Below are 17,160 nucleotides of genomic sequence, written 5' to 3' on the forward strand. Positions count from 1 at the left end.
ATTGCTGTACATGCACCCTGACAGCACGCCGCACCTGCCTCTCTACCAGCGTTCGCTGTCTGCTGCCCCCAGACCCAACAAATGCATGTGTCTTTCCCAACACCTCCGCCGGACAACGGACCGCAAACATCCCACAATGTATAAACCCACCTCAGCCAAACACTCGCTATCACCACACAAACACTGCAACCACTTCTACCTTACACACACACACACACACTCACCCTCCAGACTCCTAACAACACGCATGCACCCTCCCCTTCCCCCCCCTCCCCCCCCCACACAAAACACCTTACCCATCTTGGCTACACCACCACCCAACAATAACCACTCCTGCCCCCATCACCCTCACACCACTAGGGGGGGGGGAAAGTACACATACCCAACACTACATTTAACACACATACCCACACCCACGCAACCACCTGTCCAACACCCCCACACACAGCGCAAACCCATCCCACACCCCCAATAACCCCATACTTACCACCCACCCTCCACAAATACAACACCCATCCAACACCCCCTGCACCACAGCACAACCTTAACCATCTAACTAATCCAGACACCTCCCCTCCCCTCCCATGCACACACCAAACCCACAAAACACTCCACCATCCACCCACCCCTCCTATCTACACCTCCTCCACCCATGCAAATTTCAATCCCCCTCCCACATCCCCCTGCCACCCACAACCACCACTCCATCCCACACTGCACCTCCCTCCGGTCATCACCCCCATCCCTCACCCCTACGCAAAAACATATACAGGCAGCGACCCCTCTCCACACACTTGGCCAAGCACCATAAATCATTCCCCACAGCATTTCAGAACACCACAAGCCAAACTACGTACCCCTTACAAGTAACACTCCACCATGCACCTTCCCATCAACACCCTCCACAATCCAGCCCAACACCACCCTATCCCTATCGCACACCCACCTTCCTCCCTCTGCAACCAACTAATTCGGTCAAACCATCAATACACCAGTTACCCCACAACACTACTGCCATATCCTAAAGGCACTAATACTCCAATTCCAACAGCAAGAAAACAAACACACCCACCATTACATTTAACAAACAAACCCACACCCACGCAACCACCTGTCCAACACCCCCGCACACACCGCAAGCCCATCCCACACCCCCAATAACCCCATACCTCCCACCCACCCTCCACAAATACAACACCCATCCAACACCCCCTGCACCACAGCACAACCTTACCCATCTGACTAATCTACAACTCCACCAAATGCCACACCTCAGGCCCCCTCCCCCAACCCTCACCCCTAGCCCAAAGTATACAGTGACCGGACCACATCCACCGTCCAGCCTTCCTCTGGTCAGCCACCAACCTCACCTTCTTCGGGACAGCCCAATCCATGTACCCCTTCACACAAAACACTCCACCAACCACAGTCCCTTCACCCCCCTCCACAATGCAGCCCAAAGCCACCCAAAACCTATCATATCCAAACTTTGACCCTAACCTTAACCCACATACACCCCCACCAACACCCTCCCCCCCCCCACCAACACCACCTTGCACATGCCTTTGGCACCCCCTGCACCCCCTCTCAACCTACCTGTCCACCAACCCTTCCTCCCTCACACATACACTTTGCCTTCAACCTCCCTGATTGCCATCCCCCCCATAGCAAACCCTCCACCACTCACATCATGTACACACCACATTTTCACACGCACCTCTCAAACATCACCCCCATCCACACGCTCCTTTCACACAAAACCATCCTCCACATGCACCGCACAGAAGACCATCCCTCTCTACACACTGTAACACTGCCACCACAAACAAACCCCTACCCCTCAACACAACCCCACCCACAACTACAACTCACCAACCTCCCCCACACCCGCTGCACCTCACAAGCACATCCCCCAAACAACCTAACACCCACCTTCCACACATACACCACCCAACCATTACCCCATACACCTGAACAGCCCATTCACCATCTCCCTAACCCACTCCCCACCCCCCCTTCCTTACAGGACCCCACCTCAATTACCCTCCATCATCCCACCACACTCCCCATGTGCAACTCCCCCACCCAAGCCACCTTCCAACACCCTCCCCTGTCCCCGTCTACCCCACAAACACAAATCCAACAAGTACAACACCTCCTAGCACCTACACCATCCCTTACCCCTTGCCCCCTCTATACACAGTCATGGGCCACCATCCACCTTCACCTTTCTGTAGGGGTTACGGGGGGCGTAGCCGCTTACAATGGTGTGAAGAGCGGCCAAAGCCTCCGATTTTGCACCCCCTTCTCCATTTTCAGGGATTAAGATAATCTCAGATAATGCTGGGATGCAAATAAACTGGTTTTTACCACAGGATCAAGATTGGATATTTTCCCCTCCACGGAGTCTGGAGACTTATTTTGTGAAAATCTCGTGGGTTTCTTTTTTTCCATTTTTTTACTGCCTTTTTATTTACATATTTTGTGGCAGATGCCTTATTTTCATTTTTCACAGCTCCCAGTTACACGCATGTGAGCATACCTGTGTGTCCAAGTTACACGCATGTGAGCATTCCTGTGTGTCTTGTTTATTTTTCATATATAATTTTTTTTAAAAGCAACCTCTTAGATGTTTTAGCAGCCCCTCCTGAGCCCCCACAGCAGCCCCAGATGGGGCAAGTTGAGTTCGGGTTGGTTCAGTACAGTACTAAGCAGGACTGTGCAGTTAATTTTTTGTTATTGAGCCCCTGCACTAGTGGAACTTACCACTCTACAGTCGAAAATCATTTCATACTATAAGTAGGACTGTGGAAGGAAGCAATGCTAACCTCTGTGCCCACAGCATGCCTCAGCCTGGCAAGCCAGACATCTTCCTGTCTGTACACCACCATGAGACTCCATACTGGGCCTTATTCAGTAACTGTTTTTGCCTCACAGGAGCTCCTGGCCCATCTAGTGCTGCAGTGCAATGGAAAGCTGATTCAATGCAAAATCGATGAAACTCTGTTCTTCTTCGATAACCCATCGCAGCCCTTAGAAAAAGAACCCTGTACAACAAATGAGCATCTTGTAAATAAATAATCCCAAAATGTGGAACATTAATAATAAATCAAAATTAAGGTTGACTAATTGGAGCCATTCATTTGAGTGAGTCGCTAATATGAAATAATTGAGAAGAACCTCTCTCTAATGCTCCGGCAGAAAATCTCTCTTTTACCTGTCTGGCAGTTGTGCTGGATTATGATTCTGTCTCTTCTGAGATTGACTGATTTTGGCCACATATGTGGTATCATTGGAAAACACTTAATCAAAATTGCAATTTTAATTTCCACCTTTGCGGCTATGTTTTCACAAATCTGTTTGGGATGTTGAAGCTTGTTTCATATTCTGCTCTAGGCTTTAATTTAAACCTAGGATCAAGTACAACAGCACCCCTAGAATTATATGGCAGCACCCCTGGACTTATACAGCATAGGCAGCACCCCTGGAGAATCACACAGCACAGCAGACAGACAACAGCACCCCTGGACTGATAGGGCAGAGAGGCAGCACCCCATGTAGGGCAGCACACCTGATGTGGCAAAGCAAAGACATGCAAGATGGAATTGTCCTTGGGCCCTCCCACCCACCCTTATGTTGTATAAACAGGAAATCCACACTTTAACAAACCCATCATTTCAGCGACAGGATCTGCCACATGACTGTGGCTGAAATAATTGGTTTGTTTGGGCACCCACCAAAAAAGAAGCAATTAATCTCTCCTTGCACAAACTGGCTCTACAGAGGCACAATGTCGTCCTCATCCTCAGATTCCCCCCTTTCAGTGTTTCAATCCTCATCCTCACAGAGAAATAATATTCAAACAAACCACATTATTTAGGTGTCAGTGGACTGCTTACGCTATTACCCAAAGTTTCTGAACTTGACAATGACCCTTGATGAATGCGCTGCAGGTGATGTATAAGGGAGGATGTTCCTAGGTGGTTAATGTCCTTACCCCTACTTATTATGGATTGACAAAGGCAACACATGGCTTGACACCTGTTGTCCGGATTTATGGAGAAATAATTCCACACCGAAGAGGTGGCTTTTTTGGTATTTTGCCCAGGCATCACAATGGGCTTTTCATCCCATGGACAACAACTGTGTCCACTGGTGCCTTATTCAAACAAACCACATCACCATCAGAATCTTCATTGTCAACTTTCTTTGCAACTCCAACTACACCTATATCCTCCTCAACCTGGTGTAATTCTACAGTGACATCCTCAACCACAATATCAGCAACTGGACTGGCAGTGCTCCTCCCAGCACTTGCAGAGGGCGTACAGTGTTGTGAGGGTCAGGCCTAGATATTGGAACCGCGGACACACTTGGACTCTCCTTGGGGATTTGTGATATTTTCACAGCATACAGGACAGTGCCAGCACCTCTGTATTTACACAACACCCCTGTAATTTTACAGCATACAAGACAGGGCCAGCACCTCTTTATATTCACAGCACCACTGTATTTTTACAGCATACAGGACAGGGCCAGTGTACATTTATTTTCACTGCACCCCTGTATTTTTACAGCATACAGGACCAGTGTACTTTTTGTTAACAACAGCACCCCTGTATTTTAAGAGCATACAGGACCAGTGTACTTTTACTTTAACAACAGCACCCCTCTATTTTTACAGCATACAGGTCCAGTGTACTTTTTTTTAACAACAGCACCCCTGTAATTTTTACAGCATACAGGGCCAGTGTACTTTTATTTTAACAACAGCACCCCTGTATTTTTACAGCATACAGGACCAGTGTACTTTTTTTAACAACAGCACCCCTGTAATGTTTACAGCATACAGGACCAGTGTACTTTTATTTTAACAACAGCACCCCTGTATTTTTACAGCATAAAGGACCAGTGTACTTTTATTTTAATAACAGCAACCCTGTATTTTTACAGCATACAGGACCAGTGTACTTTTATTTTAACAACAGCACACCTGAATTTTTACAGCATACATGGCCAGTGTACACTTATTTTAACAACAGCACCCTGTATTTTTACAACATACAAGACAGGGCCAGTGTACATTTTTTTAACAACAGCACCCCTGCATTTTTATAGCATGCAAGACATGGCCAGTGTACATTAATTTTAACAACAGTACCTTTGAATTTTTACAACATACAAGAAAGGGCCAGTGTACATTTATTATCACTGCACCCCTGGATTTTTACAGCATACATGACAGGGCCAGTGTACATTTATTTTAACAACTGCACCCCTGAGTTTTAGAGCATATAAGACAGGGCCAGTGTACATTTATTTTCACTGCGCCCCTGAATTTTTACAGCATACAAGACAGGCCCAGCACTCCTGTATTTTCACCTCATACAGGAGGACAGTGCCCCTGCCCCCAGTACAACACAATGGCAGCCAGGACAGCAACACCCATGTGCAGTTGCAGCACCACTAACAGCACATGAAACACCAGTGACAGCCAGGACAGCACCCCTAACATCACAGGGACACCACAGTGACAGGAACAGCACCCCTAGAGAGCACACACTCACCCCACCCACACCACCACCCACAGAGAGAGACAGGGGTCTGTCTCCCTCACTCTCCAAGTACAGAGTGAAAATGGTGGTGACGTGCGGCTATTTTTATGGAATCCAAAACCCGTGAGAATCCGACAGCGGGATGATGATGTTTTGCCTCGTCCTGGTTTCCGAGTCTGGCGGTAAGTCACAAGTTGGACTCGGATTCAGGCTCGGAATGTGAAGTTCTGAACCCGCTCATCTCTAATATATATATATATATATATATATATATAGGTAGACGTAATGGCGGCACTCTCGGATTTCTGCACTGCAGTAACGGAGATCACTCGGTGCTGCTCAGACTTAACGTTTCGGTTTTATTCAACCGTCATCAGAAGATACAAAATATCACATAAAACAATCTTACCTTTATGCTCTAAAACACCCCCACGTGCACAGTCCCCGGCTCACGCCGCCGGACTTACTTCCGGGTGCGTCATCACTTGGAGACCACAGAGTCAACGTGATGACGTTTACCCGACCAGTGAACTAAACCATCACCATGGAAACAGTAAAACAAGACAGAATCGTTTGCAGAACTGGAAACTAAGTAACATTCATGCTTTATGTACTATGTATATTTCTAAATACCACAATGTTGAAATGGTTACTGTGAACCTATCTAACAATACCAAAATTACAATTATAATGGCTATTGAATTTTCTATTTAATACACAATGCATCTTCTACTCTACAGGAAACAAGCACGTGACAGTGTCTCATTAAGGCCGTTAGGAGCCACCGTATTAAGCCGGTGTATCCAACGTGCCTCCTTTTGTAACAGAGTTTTCTGTCTATCTCCCCCTCGCTTAGTTAAAGGGACCTGTTCCAACATTTTATACCGTAAGGTATCAAGACTGTGTTGATGTGCTTTAAAATGTTTAGCGACCGGTTGGTCCACTTGCTTACCCTCCAGTATTTGTTTTATTGCACTTCTGTGTTGGCCCATGCGTACTTTAAATGGGCAGGACGTTTTGCCTATATAATAGAGCCCACATGGGCATTTGATGCAGTATATTACGAAATCACTTGTACAGGTAAGAACTTGTTTAATTTTGATCTTAACGCCGGTGTGCGGATGTGTTATGTAATCACCGGTTTCAAGATACTGACAAGTAACGCAGCCAATACATTTATAATTCCCTGGTTTTTTTGTTAGAAAAGTGGCCATCTCTGTAGCAGCATATCGCGAGATGTCATTGTGTACAACAACATCTCGTATGTTGCTGCCCCTCCTATAGCATGACATCAGTTTACTAGAACTAATACTAGAGAGATCTGGGTCTCTCTGTATTATCGGCCATAATCTTTTAGCTGTTTTATTAATTCTTTGACTAGATGTGGTATAATCAGTTACACAGACAATCACGTCCTTGTCCTGTTTTTTCTTTGAGGCCGTTACAGCAACGGGAATTTTTGGTTGAGACATGGCCTTTTTTCTAGCTGATCGTAACAGGTCACTATTATACCCCCTCTCCAGGAATCTGGAAGTCATAAGTTCCATTTGTTTATATTCTTCATCCGTACTACTACAAATCCGATGTACCCGTAGGTACTGTGAGTACGGAAGACCACTTTTCAGGGGTTTTGGGTGATGGCTGGAGGCCAATAGTAGACTGTTAACATCAGTCGGCTTTTGGTAAATGGAGGTGATGAATATGCCATTTTTTCTAATAATTTTCACATCCAGGAAATTAATGGTCTCTGCCTGTATGTCAAAAGTAAATTTAATGGAATCATCCATCAAATTTACTCGATGCATCATGTCTAGAAACGTCTCGCGTGTCCCTGTCCATAGCATGAACACATCATCAATGTAGCGAGTGTACATAGCTATATTGGATTTGTACTGGGGATTGGAGAAAAATAATGCCTGTTCCACACAGAACATAAAAGCATTGGCATATGCCGGTGCGGCACAAGACCCCATCGCACAGCCTTTTATTTGTTGGAAAAATTCATTATTGAATAAAAAGTAATTCCTGTTAAGTATAAGCTGCATTAGACTCATAAAAAATTGAATCACCGGACCTGCAAATTTGGAATTACCGTCTATGAGGTTACTCACTGCTTCCAGACCACGACTATGTGGGATGCTGGTATATAGGCTGACAACGTCAGCCGTACATAACCAGCAAGTGTCTGGGAGATTGTCTACCTCACGTAATTTTTGTAAAAAGGTAGAGGTGTCCTTTAAATAGGTTGCCTCACTCTGTATTACAGGCTGCAAAAAATGATCAACATACTTGGATACATTAGTATACAAAGAACCCCTAGCTGATATTATCGGCCGTCCCGGGGGACGGACTGGGTCTTTATGTAGCTTGGGGATTGTGTAAAAAACTGGCACACAGGGTGCCGAAACCATGAGTGCTGAACGTGTGCTGTTGGAAATAATCCCCTCTTTTACAGCTTTCTCTAACATCAAATCAAGCTCATTAATATATTTACTCGTGGGATCAGATACCAATCTTGTGTAGACAGAAAGGTCATTTAACTGTCTATATGCTTCCTCTTTATAGTCGGCAAGATCCTGTACCACTATGCCTCCCCCCTTGTCCGCGGGGCGCACAGTGATGTCAGGATATGTCGAAAGATGGTATAAAGCCTCCCGCTCTGCTGGTGTAATATTGGAGGTATGATTCTTACTGTTAACATCACAAGTATCAATGCAATCAGACAAAGTTTTAGTAAATACCTTAATGGCTGCATTGGTGGAATATGGATCAAAGGTTGATTTTGGCCTCACAGGACAATCATCCATCTTTGATACATCAGGCTTAGAATTAAAAAATTCTTTGAGGCGTAATTGCCTGTTAAATCTACATAAATCCACCTTGCTGTTAAATGTCTTATGTGGATTTGTAAGCACAAAGTTCAGTCCTTTAGATAGTATGCTGACTTCAGCATCTGTTAATGTCCGTGAAGACAAATTGTATACTACTTCTTGGACTTTGTTCCTTTTCCTCCCTTCCCTTTCGCATTGCCTGCCTCGTCTGGTTCTTGCTCGACCGGTCCTTCTCGTTGCGCCCTGGTTTTCACCCCTAAAGGGGCCTGCTGCACTCGTGGACGTCGTTGTGAGGAAGCAGCGTCAGATTCGCTGTTAGAAGTACCACTGGAGGTTTCCTCTTCCAGCGGGAAGCGTCGAGATCTCCTGTACGGCCTCTGTCGAAACGGGTGGGTTTTAACTGATGGATTATTGGCCCAATTGTAAACTTTATTTTCCACATAGTCCTTTGTGACAGTAGCTAGCTTCTTGGTTTTAAATTTGATTAGGTCTGTTTTGTATTTGTCCACCTGTTGCGTTAACTTGGACATCCAGTCGCCATTAATGTCAGCATTCAAGATTGGCAGAGTGGTTAATTCTAGTTCCCTTATCTTGATCCGGGTCTGTTCTAGCTCCCTGGTGGCTTCTTCCACCACTAGCAGGATGAGGTCAAACGAGGCCTTATTGAGTACTGCGGCCCACTTGCGGCAGAACTCCGGATTAAATCTCCCTATGGTGGGAGTGTTGCGTATCCGGAATCCCCTTGGTAGCATCCTGTCGCGGTAATAATCTGAGAGACAGACCCCATGAAGATAATAGTCCGTTTCTCGGTTCTTTAATTTCAAAAGTTGTGCAAACAACTGTTCCGCCGAGTCATCCGCTGTTGTGGATTTAAACTTGTCTTTAATGAGGATACGCTCTGCATCAATGTCCGACAGTGAAAGAAATTCTCCCTGTGGCAAACGCGTTTGCCGGAATCCAGGTATATCCTCATGCAAAGTATCCATCATGTCTTGCTGATAAACAAATCAAATGATGTAGTTGTCAGAATGATGCTGGTGGCAAATCATAAATAGTGGTGCCTTAATGGAGCTTCGTTATGGCAGACGAGCTCATATTATAGAAGAGAAATATTCGGCACTCGCACTTGTAGAGAAATTCACCTCACCGGGTGCCCTCCAAGCTAAGAAAGCTATGTAGGTAGACGTAATGGCGGCACTCTCGGATTTCTGCACTGCAGTAACGGAGATCACTCGGTGCTGCTCAGACTTAACGTTTCGGTTTTATTCAACCGTCATCAGAAGATCTGTGTAAAAAACTGGCACACAGGGTGCCGAAACCATGAGTGCTGAACGTGTGCTGTTGGAAATAATCCCCTCTTTTACAGCTTTCTCTAACATCAAATCAAGCTCATTAATATATTTACGTCAGCCGTACATAACCAGCAAGTGTCTGGGAGATTGTCTACCTCACGTAATTTTTGTAAAAAAGCATGAATGTAACTTAGTTTCCAGTTCTGCAAACGATTCTGTCTTGTTTTACTGTTTCCATGGTGATGGTTTAGTTCACTGGTCGGGTAAACGTCATCACGTTGACTCTGTGGTCTCCAAGTGATGACGCACCCGGAAGTAAGTCCGGCGGCGTGAGCCGGGGACTGTGCACGTGGGGGTGTTTTAGAGCATAAAGGTAAGATTGTTTTATGTGATATTTTGTATCTTCTGATGACGGTTGAATAAAACCGAAACGTTAAGTCTGAGCAGCACCGAGTGATCTCCGTTACTGCAGTGCAGAAATCCGAGAGTGCCGCCATTACGTCTACCTACATAGCTTTCTTAGCTTGGAGGGCACCCGGTGAGGTGAATTTCTCTACAAGTGCGAGTGCCGAATATTTCTCTTCTATATATATATATATATATATATATATATATATACACTTTCCTATATAATAGCCCAGATCTGTGACTCTGTGCCTGTGTGCCTAATGCTGGGCGGAGTCACAGCGCTGGGCAGAGTCACAGATCTGCCCTAATATATAGGTTCTGCAGCAGCTGAGGCCTCACCCCCCATCGGTAATACCTGGCAACGTCAGGTGCTGGACAGACGCCGTTGGGTGATGGAGGAACCCGGAGAGGCCTCCACGCTCCTGCCTGAGCCGAGCTGTGCAGCGGACGTGTCGGGGTGCCATGCTGTGGGTGTGCTGCATGATGGGGAGCCCCCAGGGGCCACTTTCTGTCAGCGGCCGGAGGACGCGACTAATGAGAGCAGCAGCATCCGGGACAGCCAGTACTACCGCACCTGCACGACCACCACCCCGGCCGCCAGGCAGCAGCAATGCACAGGGTGTGGTGGGGAGAAGAGACCACCAATGGCGGCAGCACATGCCTGTCCACCAATCATTCACTCTGCCTGAGGTAAAGAGGGGGGCTCCCTGTATAACCTCTGACAGGAGAATAACCCCAAATCATCATCTCCCCCCAATGTCCTTATAAAGGGGGCTCCCTATATAACCCCTGACAGGAGAATAACCCCAAATCATCATCTCCCCCCAATGTCCTTATAAAGGGGGCTCCCTATATAACCCCTGACAGGAGAATAACCCCAAATCATCATCTCCTCCCTATGTCTTTATAAGGAGGCTCCCTGTATAACCCCTGACATGAGAATAACCCCAAATCATCATCTCCTCCCTATGTCCTTATATAGGGGGCTCCATGTGTAACCCCTGACAGGAGAATAACCCCAAATCATCATCTCCCCCTATGTCCTTATATAGGAGGCTCCCTGTATAACCCCTGACAGGAGAATCGCCGCAAATCACCCTCCCCCCCCTATGTTCTTTAGGGAGCTCCATGTGTAACCCCTGACTGACAGGAGAGATTACAATACATCCACATCATCATCTCCTCCCCAACCAATTATCAATAAAAACGGGGATTGGTACTCCCCCATCCCGCGGCACACCCGCCCTTCCCCCACCCATGGCACCCGCCCGTTCCCCACACGCGGCACCCGCAGTGCCCCCAGACCCCAGCAAATCATCAGCTGCTACCACCCGCGATGCTTTCCGACCCCCAGCCTTCCCTAACACACCAGCACCACCCCTCCCCCACCCGTGGCCCCCACGCACCCGCCCCTCCCCCACCTGCAGCACCCATGGACCCCCTCCCTCATCTGCTGCACCCACCCCTCCCCCAACCTCGATGCCTCCGGACCCCCTACACCACCCGCGGATCCCCCATTCCTTCTCCACCCACAGCGCCTCCGGAACCCCTCCCCCATCTGCGACAGACCCGCACCTGCCCCTCCCCCACCCGCAGTGCCTCCTGACCGCCTCCCCCTTCCGCGGCCCCCACTCCCCCAACCCCTCCCCACCCCCTTCACCATCGGACATCCTTTCATCTTGCAATATTTAACCACTAACAAAACTAGGAATGCAGGTAATACACAGCCGTTTCTTGCAGCGGGTGAGGTGTGAATTCGCACGGGGCGCCTGCTACGGCTCTAGGTCGCTCTGTTTGTGCTCCCCCTCCTCTCCGTCATTACTATTCCGCTCGGGGGGCAGAGTTTCATGCAATGATGCGTTTGCGTTGTGATGTCACAACGCAAACGCATCATTACACAAAACTCTCCGCCCCGGAGCGGGGTACTGATGAAGGGGAGGAGCCACCCGGGACATGGAGGGAGAGGTTGCCCACCGCGGGCCGAATGAAGAGCCGGAAGCGGGATGGAAGAGGACCTCTGGCCAGCGGATTCCGCTGCAGTGCAAATGTAAGTACTGTATAACTTTTTCTCTCTCTCTCTTTCTTTGTAGAAGGGGACTGTGCCTGCCATAATGTGTAAAATGGGGACACTTTCCTGTTGTAATGTGTAAAATGGGGACTCTTGCCTGACGTAATGTGTAAAATGGGGACTCTGCCTGCAGCAATGTGTAAAATGGGGACACTTGCCTGCTGTAATGTGTAAAATTGGGACTCTTGCCAGCCGTAATGTGTAAACTGGGGACTTTTGCCTGCCGTAATTAATGATGTGCACCGGACATTTTTCTGGTTTTGTGTTTTGATTTTGGATTCTGTTCTGCGGCCGTGTTTTGGATTCGGACGCGTTTTGGCAAAACCTCCCTGAAAATTTTTTGTCGGATTCGGGTGTGTTTTGGATTCGGGTGTTTTTTTTTACAAAAACCCCTCAAAAACAGCTTAAATCATAGAATTTGGGGGTCATTTTGATCCCATAGTATTATTAACCTCAATAACCATAATTTCCACTCATTTTCAGTCTATTCTGAACACCTCACACCTCACAATATTATTTTTAGTCCTAAAATATGCACCGAGGTCGCTGGATGACTAAGCTAAGCGACCCAAGTGGCCGACACAAACACCTGGCCCATCTAGGAGTGGCACTGCAGTGTCAGACAGGATGGCACTTCAAAAAAATAGTCCCCAAACAGCACATGATGCAAAGAAAAAAAGAGGCGCAATGAGGTAGCTGTGTGACTAAGCTAAGCGACCCAAGTGGCAGACACAAACACCTGGTCCATCTAGGAGTGGCACTGCAGTGTCAGACAGGATGGCAGATTTAAAAAATAGTCCCCAAACAGCACATGATGCAAAGAAAAAAAGAGGTGCACCAAGGTCGCTGGATGGCTAAGCTAAGCGACACAAGTGGCCGACACAAACACCTGGCCCATCTAGGAGTGGCACTGCAGTATCAGACAGGATGGCACTTCTAAAAAATAGTCCCCAAACAGCACATAATGCAAAGAAATAAAGAGGCGCAATGAGGTAGCTGTGTGACTAAGCTAAGCGACCCAAGTGGCCGACACAAACACCTGGCCCATCTAGGAGTGGCACTGCAGTTTTCTAGTGAGAGGATGAGTGCTTCCATCCTCATGTGAAGCTGAACCACTAGCCATGAACATAGGCCAGGGCCTCAGCCGTTCCTTGCCACTCCGTGTCGTAAATGGCATATTGGCAAGTTTACGCTTCTCCTCAGACGCTTTTAATTTAGATTTTTGGGTCATTTTACTGAACTTTTGTTTTTTGGATTTTACATGCTCTCTACTATGACATTGGGCATCGGCCTTGGCAGACGACGTTGATGGCATTTCATCGTCTCGGCCATGACTAGTGGCAGCAGCTTCAGCACGAGGTGGAAGTGGATCTTGATCTTTCCCTATTTTACCCTCCACATTTTTGTTCTCCATTTTTTAATGTGTGGAATTATATGCCAGTATCAATAGCAATGGCCTACTACTATATATATTGCGCACAATTGAAATGCACCACAGGTATGGATGAATAGTATACTTGACGACACAGAGGTAGGTAGAGCAGTGGCCTACTGTACCGTACTGCTATATATTATATACTGGTGGTCAGCAAACTGTGCAAAACTGAAATGCACCACAGGTATGGATGGATAGTATACTTGACGACACAGAGGTAGGTAGAGCAGTGGCCTTCTGTACCGTACTGCTATATATTATATACTGGTGGTCAGCAAAATTATGCACTGTACTCCTACTATATACTACAATGCAGCACAGATATGAAGCGTATTTCATGCAGAGAATGTATAATACTGGTGGTCACTGGTCAGCAAAACTCTGCACTGTACTCCTCCTATATAATACTGCTGGTCCCCAGTCCCCACAATAAAGCAGTGTGAGCACAGATATATGCAGCACACTGAGCACAGATATGGAGCGTTTTTCAGGCAGAGAACGTATAATACTGGTGGTCACTGGTCAGCAAAACTCTGCACTGTACTCCACCTATATAATACTGCTGGTCCCCAGTCCCCACAATAAAGCAGTGTGAGCACAGATATATTTAGCACACTGAGCACAGATATGGAGCGTTTTTCAGGCAGAGAACGTATAATACTGGTGGTCACTGGTCAGCAAAACTCTTCACTGTACTCCTCCTATATAATACTAATGGTCCCCAGTCCCCACAATAAAGCAGTGTGAGCACAGATATATGCAGCACACTGAGCACAGATATGGAGCGTTTTTCAGGCAGAGGAGAGAACGTATAATACTGGTGGTCACTGGTCAGCAAAACTCTGCACTGTGCTCCTCCTATATAATATACTGGTGGTCCCCAGTCCCCACAATAAAGCAGTGTGAGCACAGATATATGCAGCACACTGAGCACAGATATGGAGCGTTTTTCAGGCAGAGAACGTATAATACTGGTGGTCACTGGTCAGCAAAACTCTTCACTGTACTCCTCCTATATAATACTAATGGTCCCCAGTCCCCACAATAAAGCAGTGTGAGCACAGATATATGCAGCACACTGAGCACAGATATGGAGCGTTTTTCAGGCAGAGGAGAGAACGTATAATACTGGTGGTCACTGGTCAGCAAAACTCTGCACTGTGCTCCTCCTATATAATATACTGGTGGTCCCCAGTCCCCACAATAAAGCAGTGTGAGCACAGATATATTTAGCACACTGAGCACAGATATGGAGCGTTTTTCAGGCAGAGAACGTATAATACTGGTGGTCACTGGTCAGCAAAACTCTGCACTGTACTCCTCCTATAATACTGCTGGTCCCCAGAATAAAGATATTTGCAGCCCCCTGAAAGTTCTGAAACAAAGTGAGAGGACGCCAGCCACGTCCTCTCACTATCGTTTCCAATGCACGAGTGAAAAATGGCGGCGACGCGCGGCTCCTTATATAGAATCCGAATCTCGCGAGAATCCGACAGCGGGATGATGACGTTCGGGCGCGCTCGGGTCAACCGAGCAATACTGGAGTATCCAAATATGCCTCGGACCCGTGTAAAATGGGTGAAGTTCGGGGGGGTTCGGATTCCGAGGAACCGAACCCGCTCATCACTAGCCGTAATGTGTAAAATGGGGACTCTTGCCTGCCGTAATGTGCAAAATGGGGACTCTTGCCTGTCGTAGTGTGTAAAATGGTGATTTAATGTATCAAGGGCATTGCGGTGTGTGGCATATTATGGTGCAGGGGGCATTACTATGTGGGGCTTATTATGGTGGAATTATAATTTATTTCCTGTGGTGGCCGTGATCAGTTAGTGCAGAGACAAAAACTGGGGTGTAAGGGCATCTTTTAACATGAAGCCACACCCATTTTAATGAGACCACGCCCATTTTAACGAGGTCAAGTCCCCTTGCCGGGCGCACACATTTTTTTATGTCAATGGAGGGGAGGGTGCATTTTTAAGTCTCGCACTGGGAGCCAAATTGGCTAGAAACAACAATATATATATACTGTACACACAAACACACAGTACTGTACATCGGGCTGTCTTTGGAAGCTTTCGCATTTATATATCAACTGGGGTGTTTTTTGAATCTATTGCATATCAGAACTGCACACAGTAGTCTTATACACATATATACTGAAGGGGTGTCGTACGGTATGCCGGCGCTCGGGCTCCCGACGCCCAGCATACCGGCGCCGGGAGCACGACTGCCGGCATACCGACAGCGTGGCGAGCGCAAAGGAGCCCCTTGCGGGCTCGCTGCGCTCGCCACACTGCGGGCACAGTGGCGCGCTAAGCGCGCCACACTATTTTATTCTCCCTCCAGGGGGTTCGTGGACCCCCACGAGGGAGAATAGTTGTCGGTATGGCGGGTGTCGGGATTCCGGCGCCGGTATACTGTGCGCCGGGATCCCGACATTCGGCATACAGAAGACCACCCATACTGAAGTGCTATTTGAATCTGTTAGTAAGGAAATGTATACATCCACAATTACATATGGCCAGTACAATCTGAGAATGTGCTACTGAAACTTGTGGTGTGTGACTCTTGCCAGAATATCAGTCTAGAATTATATCTAGCACCTGCCGTTTGCATAATCTGCAGCGTTACATTTGTAGGATAAATTCGCTCCCTGTCACCCATCCTCCCTGGCGAAAGGTGCAGTAGGATTGCTTGCTGGGCCTTCGGGCCCATCAAGCGGCCGAGCCCTATAGCATTTACATGCCCCGCACCCTTTATAGTTACACCACTGTTGATTCCTTTTCTTTCATTTTGTACATACACTACCCACCCTACCAAACTACTATATGACACTTACCCCTCTAGAGTTCCGTGGCAGCTGGCACTGCAGACAGAAATCACCAGGAACATGGCGCGGCAGTAATTTTCTCAGTGATTTGCAGATATCCCCAGGAACAAGGCTTGGGCGCCATGGTCCTGGAGACCTGTGTATGTGCATTGCGTAGTAGACTTTGGCACAAAGCCAGAGACCTGTACTCCGGCCCCCGCCTCTCTTACACCGCCCCTGGTTCGAGCGCAGGATACACTGGATGAGAACAGATTTATATTTATAAAACAAGATGCGTACGATTAATTGCTGTTTTTACAGACACTGCTTCGATCCATAGATACTGCTAGTCATTAGCCCTGGCATTTTAATTACATATTAGTCTCTTTTTGCCTAAGAAATTCATCCTTTTAATTATATTTGTTATTTTTGAAGCTATTCCTTTTCCCCATTACCATTGATTAACATTCCACAAGATGCGGTTAGATGAAGATTATTCATTAACTAAATTACTTATGAATTCCTCTGATTATTTCTCTACAAATGAAATCATTACATGTGATAGACTGACTTCTGTATTCAGCTTGTTACTTACAGAGCTCTGAGGTGGACAAAATCAAAACATAGCATCCGTACCAATGGCTTCCACCGGGGGGCTGCATATCGGAATGGCATGGAGGTCCATGCCATTCCAATAGGCGTTCCTAGGCGGTCCCTGGGGGGGAACTGCTAACGGTCGGCGTCGTGTCTGGGTCAGGGATT

Source organism: Pseudophryne corroboree, chromosome 8, assembly GCF_028390025.1.
Source record: "Pseudophryne corroboree isolate aPseCor3 chromosome 8, aPseCor3.hap2, whole genome shotgun sequence".
Taxonomy (NCBI): Eukaryota; Metazoa; Chordata; class Amphibia; order Anura; family Myobatrachidae; genus Pseudophryne; species Pseudophryne corroboree.